General features: G+C 30.0%; 1 long non-coding RNA gene across 1 annotated transcript; it reads right to left on the minus strand.

Annotated features, from left to right (window-relative positions):
• Positions 1-5,734: 5,734 nt before the first annotated feature.
• On the minus strand, positions 5,735-8,725 carry LOC105779499 (uncharacterized). Its single transcript, XR_001129016.2, has 3 exons — positions 8,642-8,725; positions 6,494-6,865; positions 5,735-6,418 (listed from the first exon to the last, which is right to left on the minus strand). It is a non-coding gene; the product is annotated as an uncharacterized LOC105779499 (long non-coding RNA).
• Between the last annotated feature and the right edge of the window lie 4,102 nt (positions 8,726-12,827).

The following is a 12,827-nucleotide window of genomic DNA, read 5'->3' on the forward strand; positions in this document are numbered from 1 at the left end:
AATTATAAACAAGCATTTAAACACATTCAAGCATAACTTAATAACCATATTCAAACATTAAGAAGCAAAATCTGCAAGCATATTTGAACATCCTTATTATCACACAAGATATACCATATAGCATACTTCCAAAATGAACTAATTACATGGCCTAATAAACACAAATATTATCATCATTATCAAGCCATTTTCGCATGGCTAATTTCATATCTCAAAACATATCCTATTGACACTAGCTTATACATGCCATATATCATATATACATAACTCAAAAGTACCAAATAGATGGTTGGATAGTGTGACGTAGTCTCTGATTATTCCCGAATCCGAGCTAGCCTTGAATTCACTATACAACACAGGAAAACAAACAAGGTAAGCTACAAAGCTTAGTAAGTTCGCACTAAATATACTCAACAATTCATAAAACACAAATCATCAATTTGAACAAATTAATGTATAAATCATGATAATATCAAACCTTTCATAAGCTTATTCATATACTTATATGCAAAGTCTTAACCTTTTCTATTTGAACCTCATACTTACATGTATATACCTGTATAAATTCATAACGAACTCATACTTTCTCGTAACACTATCGAATACTCAATATTTCGCACACTAAATCCCATCGCATAGCCGAACCTATTATAATCCCGCACACTAAGTGCCTTACATAGCTGAAGCTATCTCAGTCTTACACACTAAGTGCCATATATAGCCGAAACTATTCCCAATCGCACACTAAGTGCTAAACATAATCAAACATAACCGTATTCTCGTGTATACAATTTATGCAATATCAAATCAATAAAAGCATAATTGTAACAATGTTTATCATGTACGAACTTACCTGGGATGCTAAAACGATTAATCGAGTCGTTTAGTCTATAACTTTAGTTTTCCCCCGATCTAGGTCTGAATCCCATTTTTCTTGATCTATATAATAGCAAATTCAATTTATTCAATCACTACTTTATTCAATTTAATTCAAAACACACATTTGGACACATTTACACTTTTTCCCCCAAAGTTTTACATTTTTATAATTTAGTCACTATTTCACAAATACACAAAATTCATGCAATTTAATACCTTCCTAAGCTAGCCGAATTTTCCTAGTGCACATAACAGCCCATATTTATCATTTATTCACACATTTTCATATTTTCACAAATAAATCCTTATTTGACATTTTTGTCAAAAATCACTTAACAAAATATGATAATCTATCAACAAATATCCGTTTTTCATCATCAAGCATTTAAAAACTTAAACATTCATCAATGGGACTTCACAAAAACATTGACAACTTCAAAAATTAAGGCATGGGCTAGCTAATACTAGCTGCAACGATCTCAAAAACATAGAAATTATTAAAAACGGGACAAAATACATACCAATTTAGCCAAATGAAGTAGCCGAAACTTTGAAAGCTTGAAAATGGCTTTTCTCCACTCTAATTTTGGTTAGAAGAAGATGATAATGAAGAAAATGGCTTTTTGTTTTATTTAATTACCATTTATTACTAATTCAATATTTCAATTTTGCCAAGTCATTATCATCCACTATCTAATTAATGGTCTAATATCATCATAAGGACTTTTAATTAATTAATCATAGCAATTAAGCACTTTAAACAAATAGTATGCAACTTTTATATTTTACGCAATTAAGTTCTTTTATCAAATTAACTAACCAATCGGTAAAATTAAATCACGAAATTTTCACACATATTAAATAACATACTGTAAATACCAAAAATAATATTAAAATAATTTTATAACCTCAGATTTGTGGTTCCAAAACCACTGTTTTGATTTAGCCAAAATTAGGCTGTTATAGCTTTGACCAAGTGGTCTTCTCTGCTATCCTCAAGCTCGTGTCTATTAAGTGTGGACTCGCTTCGAATTAAAAAAATTTTTCACAAAATTACTAATGGGGCAATTTCTTAATTTTTCTAAACTTTAAAGGTCAAGTTGTAAATAAAAATATCTTTAGAAAATTTTTGGAATAATTTCTTTAGAAATTTCTCTTTTTACAACTTTTCTTGAATTCAAGTGTATGAGAATAATCACATATACTCTCTTTATATAATGAGAGTTTAGAGAGAGTTCAACTAAGATTAGAATTAATCACATTAATATTAAATTAATTTTAATATTAAATTCATTAAAACAATATTATCTTTGGAAAAGTTAATTTGAAATCAAGTTACCTGGTATAGTCCCACTAGAAGTCTAATTTTTCCACTACTCTACCACCAAAGAACCACCATCGCCGACCATCCGCCGATCGCTGGATCGTCGTCGTCGCAGTCATCGTGCTTGGTGGTGCCATCATCGATGTAACTCCCTCGACACCTCGAATTGTCATCATTTTGCCTAAATGAGTCTAGCCGATTTGGGCCAGTGATGGCCCAACTGGTCTGGTCCAGTCATTAGTTGGACCGTCAGCGTAGTTTCATACACAAGGCCCGGTTCAACCAGTTTTTAGGTTTCGTTCTTGGGTTCAATTTTCGATCTCGAGTACAATATTCAAGTTTAATTACCCATTAGTTCAATTGTCTGATTTGAAAATTAATTTCCAAAAATATCATATTTATTTTAATTAATTTGATTAATTCAATTTTACTTGATCAAAATTAATTTTCTCAAAAATCACTGATATTTTTCAAATTATTTTTTCAATAAATTTTTTTAATCAAATTATTTAATTGAACAATTCACACAACCACCTAATTCTTATGATCCAAATGCAGTCTGATCGAGCTTTTGTTGAGCTAGTGAAGAGACCAATCAAACATATACAATTAGGTTCGAGAAGCATCGTTCCAATAATTCATAATTTACTTAACCATGGAGTCAATCCACAAGAAGTACCATGATTGAAAACTTCTTATTATATAATCTTTACAAAAGCAATTCATCCAACTACTTTGTCAAATGATCTTGCCATGTGTATGTCACCCTCATATGATATCTTTAATTTCTTTGAGTTAAATTTGTTCACTTAATACAATCCTATTTTATCTCATTGTCACCATTGTGTCTTCTTAATGATTAATATGATCATTATCAACTAACGACTGTGATAAATTGCTCGTTCGAGAACTAGCAACCCGTGGTCACATTCCATATTTATCAATCTACACAATGCCAATGAGAGGATATCATTAACTCTTTAATCAAGCTATGAATTCCATTGTTACTAGTAAAGTCATGCCATACACAAGTCATGTACCCAACATATCGGCTATCGACTCGATCATCTTTAGAGCATAATCCTCCACTTATATCAAAGCACATGAGTTACATACGTACAGTCGGTGACTAACTTAGGATTTAGGTAAGTCACACCATGAGCATCTCAAGTGAATCAATTCAAAAACGGATTCAAAATTAATTCAACTTGGGTCCAGTCCAATGTATCATTTTTCTAATAAGTACATTTATGTTTATACTCGTGGAGTCAATTGCTTCGATAGCCAAGACTAGTCATCTCCCTAATTGAAATTGTAAACGACATAATAATCCTGCTATGTATTTGAATCAAATGCTCACTTCGATTCTTTTACGATACTACAGACTCGTTTAAATTATCTATTGAAGCAAGTTATCTTTCTCACAATGTAAATGTTCTTATAGTGCCACTTATCATTTGCTTGAATTTAGCATTCAATGAGTCAATATTTGCTTGTGACAATTTCGCTATGTATGCAAAACATGAAAGACGGGAGCACAAAAGATATAATAGTGAAATGTGAAATTAATTTTATTTATTTATTCATCGTTCAAATACATAGAAAACAATTACATATTTACTACAATATGGGCACATTTCCCGATACTTATCTTTAAGATCTTTCATTTCCTTGAACCCTTGTAAAGCAACACAAACATGGTTAGTGACTTCAAAATTAATTGCCTAATGGTCTATTGAATCTTCCACTAAGCAAGTTTCAATACCTTTGCTTTTTGTAGTTAGATAGTCCTTCCACTCTTTGTACTTAGTCTTGAAGTGTCCTTTTTCTTACTGTAGAAGAAACACTTAAACTTGGATAAGTCTTTAGACTTTTTAGTTTTCTTCATTTCCACTTTTTGTCGTCTAAAGGACTTAGCCTTGTTCTCTTTGCTTGCTCTTTTGAGGAAGAAGCAACTACTAAGTTAGCTTCTACCTTGCAAACAGATTGACCGTCATTCAACATTAACTCATTGGATTAAAGTTCCTTCATGAGTTGTGTAAGCGTCCACTGCTTGTTCCAGAAGTTATATGTGGACTTAAAGCCAACAAAATCCTTCGACAAGCTTTTGAACACAATCTCAATTTGTGTGTTCTGGTCCAGTTTGGCCCCATTATCCTCAATCTCGACAAAATAACTCATAAGATATATCATATGATCTTTGACCGGAGTGTATAGTTTCTGCTTTTAAATGAAAGTTTAAAGTATATCAAAACACTATTGAAAGGACTCCTAAAGAAGTCTATAAATAGACAACATTTTGTTTTACAGTCTTTATAAGTTTTATTGGAGAGAATTTTCATGATTTGCATGTAGGATATTTTGGGATGACTGATTGAACAATATTATTTATTGAACAAGATTTAGGGCACGTTTGTTCGCTGTAATGGAATAGAGGCGTAATAGGTAGTCATTTTATTTGGTTGAATAGAATGGAATAGAGGCGTAATAGTATTTTTGTGTTTGGTTGAATGGAATGATGTTGTAATAGCATAAGGAAAAAAACTAAAATGACTAGCATACCCTTAGCAGAAATTTTTTTAGGTAGATGATTATTGTTATTGTTATTAAATTTTAATAAGAGTATTAATATAAATAATAAATAATTTAATCATATTTTAACATAATTATTATTAAATATAATTTAATAAAATATATAATTTAATAAAATATATGAATTTACTAAAATCATAATATATAATACTATAAAATATAATTTAAAATAATTATTATTAAATATAATTTAACAAAAATATATAAATTAATAAAATTCTTAGTATTAAATATTCTTATATGAATTTACTAAAATCATAATATATAATACTATAAAATATAATTTAAAATAATTATTATTAAATATAATTTAATAAAATATATAATTTAATAAAATTCTTAGTATTAAATATTCTTATATGAATTTACTAAAATCATAATATATAATAATATAAAATATAATTTAAAATAATTATTAGTAAATATAATTTAATAAAATATATAATTTAATAAAATTCTTAGTATTAAATATTCTTATATGAATTTACTAAAATCATAATATATAATACTATAAAATATAATTTAAAATAATTATTATTAAATATAATTTAATAAAATATATAATTTGATAAAATTCTTAGTATTTAATATTATATTAATTTTAGTAAATTAATATTCTTATATTAATTTACTAAAATCATAATATATAATACTATAAAATATAATTTAAAATAATTATTATTAAATATAATTTATAATCTACTTTATTATTTTTAAATTGCAATACATATTTTAATGTGCTAAAATATCATTAGTGGAACAAATAATTTAATTATTCTACAATAAAAATATTATCAGTAATAAATAACTTGAGAATTATATTTTGCATAAACATAATTTTCATATATTATAGCAAAATGTTAAATGAAATTCATGAAATTCTATGTCATAATCCATATGTTATACAGTTTTAGAACATCAAAAAGTTAAAACATTGTAATGACATACCATCCCAAATATTACAAACAGAAAAAGTTACGAAAATATCATCAACAGAACCATGATTTTTAATGGTCAGTAAGAAATCTTCTGACCCATTCCAACCGCACATCAGAAGGTAAACTAAAGAAAACGAGCATTTGAGTTGGATGATCTGAAATTTTACTCAATGCTCGAAACCGCTCATCCACTGTTAAACCTTCTATTTCACATAAGGTTCGATATAAATTTGTAGCTTTTTCTTGGATGATCTGGAATTCTTCTGACTTTTGTTGAACTACCACATTGGAGGTAATACTCCTACTGATTTGTTCGCCAATGACCCGTATGTTTTCCGCCAATAAAGTGGCAACATCATGAAATGAAGAAGAAAAAAGATCACTTGCATCAGAATTCTTTTTTTTTCTTCTTTGAAGATGAGGAACCCCCTTGGTTTCTATCTGGTTGCAGCTCCGTAGTAGAAACATCCATGTCATCCAAAGAGACATCAGCTTCGCAGTCATAGAATTCGTTTCTTTATTCATTAATATCTGCAGTAGGTACATCCTGAACATTTATTTCTTCAATAACATCAGCGGTTGTTTGAGCATCTTTCCCAGTCGCTCAATCTCTTGCGTATATGGCAGTAAGTTGGTCGTAGTAAGGGAAACTACGATGTCTGAATTGACCGGCTTCTTTATGACTCTATAAAAATGAGGAAATCATATTAGTTATGAGTTTGGTAAAAATAAGATAATAAAGACTTGAAATAATTCTTACATTTAAATAAGAGTCCTAAACCGCATCTTCAGCAACAACGAGCAGCTTATGCTCATCCCAACCAAAATCGCTATTGTTTTGGCCATTAAGCATGTCATACACGATTGACCAATCCCTTTTTAGTAACCTAATCCTCGATTCAATATTAGGTCTAGCCTTCAACATTGCATTGGGTAAAGCCTTTTCTAGCATTTTTTCCAACTCGTTTAAATAACCGGCTTTAAACCCGATATCAGCATTAAATGTTCCAACATTGTGCAAGTCCACCATGCAGGAAACCAATGCTGCATCTTCTTCTGGAACCCATTTCCTTTTGGTTCCTCGAGAAGCTTGGGAAGAAACATTTGATTCTGAAACACCTGACATAATTATCTTAAGAAAAAAAATTATATTAATATCATGAATCAAAAGGTGAACACTTTATAAAATTAAAATTAAGTTCAATATCATGAATCAAAAGCTCAACACTGTATAAAATTATAACACATGATGAATGAAAAGAAATTAAATTATAATTCAACAAGTTTAGTACAATACAAAAAAACAATTCAAACACCACCAAAGTTTCACAAACTAGATACATAAAATAACATAAACAAATTAACTCAAACTCATTTTGTCCCTAAACCTAACTAATTTCTAGATGCTTGCCATTCATTGAACATTTGGTTGGCTAGTTCCATCCTCCAAGTAACCCAAGCATCCGATGGATGAATATTTACGATATTCGGTTCATCGTCATCTACCACATTACTAGGTAATCCTTCTCCCACATTCGCTTCAATAGGATCAATACTCATATGGGTTCGAATAAAATTATGGAGCAAACAACATGCAATAATGATTCTATTGTGCACCCTTACAGAATAGAATGATGGACTCCTAAGTATTCCCCATCTAAATTTTAATAACCCAAAGCATATTTCAATAACATTACGTGCCGAGGCATGTTTCATATTAAAAAATTATTGAGGAGTACTTGGCTGATAACCCTGACGCCATTCATTCAAATGATATCGTTGTCCTCTAAAAGGTGCAAGAAATCCCTCACAATTTGTGTATCCAACATCAACTAGATAATAACAACCTATAAAAAAACTTTTTTTTAAATGATTAATTCACCACAAAAAGTTTGATCTTAATGAATAATTCAAAGTCCTATAACTATCCACTTTACCATGAGGAACTTTTAGTCCATGTCTCCTACTAATGGCATCTCGAAGAACCCGTCTATCAGCAACAGAACCTTCCCAACCAGGAAGAACATAAACAAATTGCATATCAGGTGTACAGACACCTAGCATATTTGTTGCTATGTCACATTTTCGCGTTCGATATCTAGGTTTATCAACCGTTGGAACCCTAATCTTGATGTGGGTTCCATCAAGAGCACCTAAACAATTCTATATCACATGTTATAAAACCTTGATTTAGGATGCTAAATTTAAATCTAAATCAACTAAATTATGTACAAGCTATATATAAAACTCAGTCCAATACCTTAAACCATTTCCACCTTGTGTCTGAAGAATTAGCTGTAATTGGCTCTGCCTTTTTAAATAACACATCTTGTAAGCTTATGACAACATTTAGAACACTATGAAATGATCTGCTAACAGTTTTCCCGGACCTATTGAAGTGATGCTTGATAACTCGATTTTTAAGGTGATGGGAAATGATATGTAAAAACATTGCCACTTGCTCATCAACAAGCATGTTCCTTGACGACTTCAATCCCCCTAACGTTTGTAACATCTCACATAGTTTAAAAAATGCAAATCTATTCATCCTAACTTGTTCAATACATGTCTCGTCACTAGCATATATAAGCCTTTTCACATAATCCCGTTGTGCATAAAAATCTAAAATATAGGACCTAATCCTTGGTCTATAAGTATGTAGGCTATGGCTGGCACCCAATGTAAGTAAGAATCAACTCGCAATTCTACAGATTTGCAACCATATTGTCAATGCAATACCAATTCTTTTACGCCTCACACTTTGTGCAATTAAAGGCATACGAGCCATTACTGCAACATATTAATGTGTTCCAGATTGTCAAATCGTAGTAAAAGGGTCATATTTCTCCAATCATAATTTCAATAACAGTAAAATAAAATTAAATAATTTAATTGCCAAAGAACTTACAGTGATTGTGTGAAAAGAAGACGCTCAACTGTGGGTGGAGGAAGTAATCAAACTAGCTGCTTCAATAGGAAGCAATAACACACTATCAAAGAAAAATGAACAATACAAATTTAGAATCTTTACGAAGCAAAAAATAGAAATTAAAATTATATTTGCAATTTATATTAATTACTTAAAAATATTTAAAATTTATATCTCGTGTATCATTGTATTGAATTATTTAAATCTCATGTAACTTAACTATCTTTTACTTTGCACTATCATCTCTAAGAAGAACATTTTAACATTTAACCGTATTTTTGACAATAATGTTACAAATTTAACATTAACAAATCACATTTTCTTTAAACAATTTTTAAAAGCACTTTCAATCATAATAACAATGAATAATTAGTACTTAAGCTCGATTTGGAACTCAACTTGAGACACGCAAAAACTTCATTTAAATTTCTTAAAATGCTAAAATATTAAAATATATAGTTTTATATTAACATTTTAATTAAATTTATATAAAATAAATTTTAAAATAATTTTATTTAAATTCATATCGAACAGGACCAACCTAATATCATTTGACACAAGCCAACCAAGGCGAACTACTACCATTTTGCATCTTTTAAATATGATTTTTTAATCTTATCAAAAAAATCCACTATACAAGTAATTTATCCATCATTTTAGTTAATTTTAATTACAATTATTATTTGGTACCACACCAAAATTATGAAATCAACATGTGTCTCATTATTTATTTTTATTTTAAATGAAAATTAAGAATAAAGTGATAGTTTCTCAACTTCAATGTGGATTTGAAAATTTTTACCACTAATATATTGAATAATTGTTTTTAATCAAGTTGTTTACTTGATTATATCTAATGATCCAATTTTTATTTTATTTTATTTACTCATGATTGGATTGGGTTTAATTTATAATGGTTCAAAAGTTGATATATATGTAATATTATTAAAATAATATTTTTAAATTTAATTATTTAAAATATTTTTAATTAATGCGTTGTATATGAATATACACATTTAATTAGTTTTATTTTTAATAAAATATTTCTAATTAATTCCTTCAATTTTAATCACCTTACAATTTATTCATTGTATTATATCTAACGGCTCATCTAAGTAATCACTAGTGGTTTGATCCTATAATTTCATACAGGTCTTGTAATTGCTCGATTAAAATTTTCGAACTAGCTCAACTTAAGAAATTTGATCCCAAATTCAAAATTTTCAATACTAATAAAAATCAACTTATTACATCACCACTTGCAAAATATAAAGAAAAACATTACTATGGAGTAAACCATAAAAAAGCAGAACATATAGTTCTCATAGACACTGAAACTTGAGCTAAATGATGAAGTATCGTAATTGAGCCCATGATCCCTTAAATACTCATCATGGTCGATATAACTCCTCAAGGGAGCAACATCTATCACTCTATCGTCTAAGCTAATGCTTATAATAGAGGTATCAAACGTCTTCTTATATCCCTTACATTCACAACAAAGAATTCCAGCAAAACCAAAGTAACATGCATACAAACAAGCAAAATAGAAGGAATTCATTCAAACTTGTTCTTTAAAATTAAGTTCAATTAATTGCTAAAATCTATAGCCCCTGAAATAAGAAGAATATAGAAGGCTTGTATGTGAATGCATGGCAATATGACAGCACAGAAAATGAAAAAGGCTTGGCTCTTCAACAAAAGCAACATGTACAACTCACAGGATCCACAACAAAGCTTAATCTAACAACATCTTTTACTAATAGCCTAAAAAATGCACATGATGAATTGCTGCATATACCATAGACCAGAAATACAATATATGTTACTTATTTTCAAATGATCTATGACAAACTAAACAGACTACAGCTCATCATAATCATACAGTTCAATTTAGCAAATGGAAATTAGCAATTTAGCATAATCATACCACTCAGACGCAAGTTCATTTTTTGGACGACCGATGCATACATGATAATAAGGGTAAAATAATTTGCATGTCAATATTAGCAATATAACTTATGCATTCATGATAACATGGAGGTCAGGAAGCATGATTTATAACAGACCAAACACATCCACAACCATATGCCAAAAATCAGCATGTATGTGTTTTATTGTGTTTCTCTGTATTTGATTTTGAAGTCTTACAATTTTTCTTTAGTTTAGAAGATTGGATAAGTTACCAAACCTCTTGAATTGCAACTAGGGCTTCAGCTTGCCAACGATTTATGTCTGGAGCAAATCGGTAGCTAATAGCTCTTACTTACAAAATTTCACATAGAACATCAATACCTTCTGATTAAGCCTCATAAATCATAACAATGCTTAGCTGAAAGGTGCTGCATAATTCGCGCAGAGATGATTTGGATAAGTCACTGTAGAGATGTTAATATCAACTAATTGTAAAATTTTAGAGTCAAATATAGAAATTTAATAAGATGCCTCCTTTAATCAAATTCAACCATAACTCATGCACTCATAGCCAATAGAGCTTATTTTAATCTCAATTTACCATAATAATATTACAGTTACATATACTGCAACAACTGTTCTGTATCGCATATGTGCATAAACTAAAAATCAAGAATTACTGCAAACGAAGTTGACGCCAATCAAGAACCGAACAACAAAGTCCACAGAATATCCAAAATCAAGCAAGAATATGTTGCAACTAAAAATAGAAAGACTATTCAGAAAATCTACATAAAACACACAAAATATTATCACAGGCACATCAAAGCTATGTTGCTCAGATTCGGGTACAAATGTTTGATACCCCGAACCCATGTCTAAAAACATGTCGAACACGAAAATTTCAAGAAAAATGATGAGTTGGAGCCATATAATAATCAAAGACATACAGAAAAGATGAACAAAAAGGGATCCATATTTCAATAAAACCAAACAACACCATTCAATTTCCATGAAAATCAATCACGAATCCAATACAATTGGTAAAAGCAAACACTGTTTTTTACAAGTTTCAGACAAAAAGGAATTCAAAACATACCCAGAAAGGATAGAGATCAAGGAAATCTTGAGACCTAATCAAGAACCAAACAAGAAAGTCAAAACAAGAGACTCAATTTGCAAGTTTGAAGTTAAAGAAACACCCCTACTTACAGGCAACCTTGTCAGAATTTTGAGATCAAAAACCTTGTCAGAGCCCTAGTTCCTACTTGAAAACGATGAGGCCTCTTCGATTTTCCTGGAGCTTAAACAATTAACAAGCAGAAAAATTGACGGGCCTCAAAATTATTAATTGAATTGATTCATTGCGGGAAAAAGAGGGGGAGTTATCAGATTTGAGAAAAACTCACTTGTTGGTATGGCCGTTCCTCCAGTTTTTTTTACAGTTACCTTCAGGAACAAAAGAAGGAAAACAAGGGAAAATGTAAGGGGCAGTTTTGTTTGATGTTGGGAGGGAGAGGGTGGAGGTGGCTTTCGGGTTGGGAGGGTAAAACAGGGCAGATGAAATCGGGAGAACCAAAACTAAGCAAAGCGAGCTTTCCTTCTGAATAGAAAAGCAATGATTACGGAATTGGGGCGTAATGTAATAAGCCCGTAATAGGGCATTACACCCAACCAAACGACGGAATAGGTGGGGCCCATGAAATATGTGGGTAATGACATACCCATTACAGTGAACCAAACAACACGTTAATGAAGTAGGATTGTTAACCTAAACTACATTTGTTTATTACTTTGCACTTTTCTTTACTTTATTGATAAGCGAGCAATTTGTTCCTACTCATTGTTGGAAGTGAAGTTAAAGACAACAAAACTGATTTATTTCAAAGTGTAAGAAGATTATTAATGATTTGGTAATACACCGAAGGCATGAAGAGCTCCTCAACTACATTGTTTGTTGTTGGGAAGATTTAGGGAGAGAAATAAATTTTATCGGGAATGTGTTGTACCTGACTTTCAAAGCATTAATGGGTGGTGCTAATTTTTGCAATCTAAATTTCACAATAAAATTTATTTTCATATATATATTTATTTATTTTAGGGTCTAAATTTGATACCTAGATTTATTATTAAACTTAAAAAATGTAAAAATTTCGATGATATGACATTTTGAGATTGTCGCACATCATCACTTAAAAATTAAAAAAATTCTATAAAATTTCAGGTTTTGATATGGTACAATCTTAAAATA

This window comes from Gossypium raimondii, chromosome 4, assembly GCF_025698545.1.
Source record: "Gossypium raimondii isolate GPD5lz chromosome 4, ASM2569854v1, whole genome shotgun sequence".
Classification (NCBI taxonomy): Eukaryota; Viridiplantae; Streptophyta; class Magnoliopsida; order Malvales; family Malvaceae; genus Gossypium; species Gossypium raimondii.